Source organism: Carassius gibelio, chromosome A13, assembly GCF_023724105.1.
Source record: "Carassius gibelio isolate Cgi1373 ecotype wild population from Czech Republic chromosome A13, carGib1.2-hapl.c, whole genome shotgun sequence".
In the NCBI taxonomy this organism is placed as follows: domain Eukaryota; kingdom Metazoa; phylum Chordata; class Actinopteri; order Cypriniformes; family Cyprinidae; genus Carassius; species Carassius gibelio.
In genome coordinates, this window is record NC_068383.1 from 19555738 (window position 1) to 19557805 (window position 2068).

Consider the following 2068-nt stretch of genomic DNA (forward strand, 5'->3'; position numbering starts at 1 on the left):
TCTGAACTTTTTACCCTTTAGCAGAAATGTCCACGGAGACATCAGTTGGTTCTAGACAATAAACTTTGTCTGGCAAAAATCAGAATGAACTTTTCATCCCCCTTGTTTTAGAAACTACATTTTCACAGATACTGCTGGGACAGGTTTCCCTGCAGGTTGCTCAATCATGCATGTGGCCTGAGTGGACCATTACCACACTGTCACTCAATGCATGAAGAGTCCTTGTCCTGTTCTCAGGGAGCAGAGGCGCCATTCAACATTAATAAAATAACTTCTGCTTTTAGAAAAACACTCTCACACATTTGCCAAGCCTTGAGAAACTGTCCTTAAACCTGTCTGCTGGAGGATCTGAATCACATTTGTATGCCAAATACAGGTTCAGAGTAAGGCTGGATCAATTGTTAATGGGCCTGGAAATGTAGTGTCTTCTGTATGGAGGGGTTCATGGTGCCAGCAGCTTGTGCTCTGTTGTGAAATGTACTGTTGTGGACATCTATCCTTGCCCCTTTGTTAATGTTAAATTAATGATTTTCCCCTCTCACCCCATCAAAAAAAATGATGATGGAAATGGCTTCGACCGACCCTGAATAATCAATTATATTAATGCAGGCCTGTGCTGGATATGAAGAGCATTTCTTTAAATGGACATCATCATCTGGCCTCCAGCACCTGTCGTTCTGTGTGTATGTGTGAGTGAGTGTGTACAAAACTGTCCCCAGAAGTTGGTTAAATGTGACCGCGTCCTTTCGAGGACATCTGGGGACATTCCCATTTGGAAAAAAAACTATTCATGAATAAAAATTAAGAATTATAAGATTGTAAAAATGTTTTTTGTTGGGTTTAGGGTTAGTTTATGGTTGTAGTTTGTGGTAACTCTTGTATGTTCTCTTTTAGATAACTAATAAACGTGTGTGTGTGTGTGTTTAGCTATAGTTTGGAGAAAACATTGTGCCCTGAAGTTAGATACACTATGGTTCAGTTGTTTGGGGCCAGTGAAATGTTTTTGAAAAAATTCTCTTAAAGTCACTAAGGCTGCATTTATTTGATCAAAAATACAGTTAAATCAAACATTTTGTGAAATAATATTACTTTAAAATACGTTTTTATATGCAGTAAAATGCAATTTATTCCTGTGATCAAAGCTGAATTGTCAGCATCATTACTCCAGTCTTCAGAGTCACATGATCCTTCAGGAAACACTCTAATATGTTGATTTGCTGCTCAATTTTACATCTCTTATTATCATCAGTGCTGAAATCAGCTGTACTGCTTTGTATTTTTGTGAAAACTGTTATACCGTAAAAAAAAAAGTCCGGATTGCTTTGATGAATAGAAAAGGAATAATTTATTTGAAATTATATTTTTTTATAACATTATACATTTCCGTACTGTCGCATTTGATCAATTTATTGCATCTTGCTAAATAAACAACATTAAAAACACAATGACCCTAAACTTTTGATTGGAAGTGAAAAATAATTCAGAAATAAAATATTTGTAACTAATATCAGTAATATATGTTCTTTATTATTTTAAATGTATTTTTCTTTTATATAAGGAAGTCTGCAGTCATTGTAATCAGATTCATACAGAAACAAATCTCACAATGTTGAGAACTTACAATTTGAATATCAGCTTTAGATCAAAACGTTTTAAATCAACTTATGAGGATTAGGGGTGTAGAGTTATAATAAAGGTTTAACAAATATCATCACCCTAATAAAACTCAAGTGTATATGTCTGTTCTGATTTCACTGTTCATAACTGAAAAAGTCACATCACACTTCAACAGCAAATACAATACGGAAAAGTTCAGCCCCATGTGCATTTTCATCCATGCACACTAAAAATGTCATCATCGCACATCTTAAGACAGGTCTGAGATTGATAGGTTCTGTCAACACAACATGAACGATTGATTAATCACACAGTAAATAGAATGAGTCCAGTAAGGGAATGTGCCCCCTGGTGGTCGGAAAGGCGTCGCGCTGTTTTCATTAAACTCCTCACCATGTGACGTAAGTCTGCCGGTACAGGTTTTTTTTTTTTCTTCACTGATGCTGTGGAG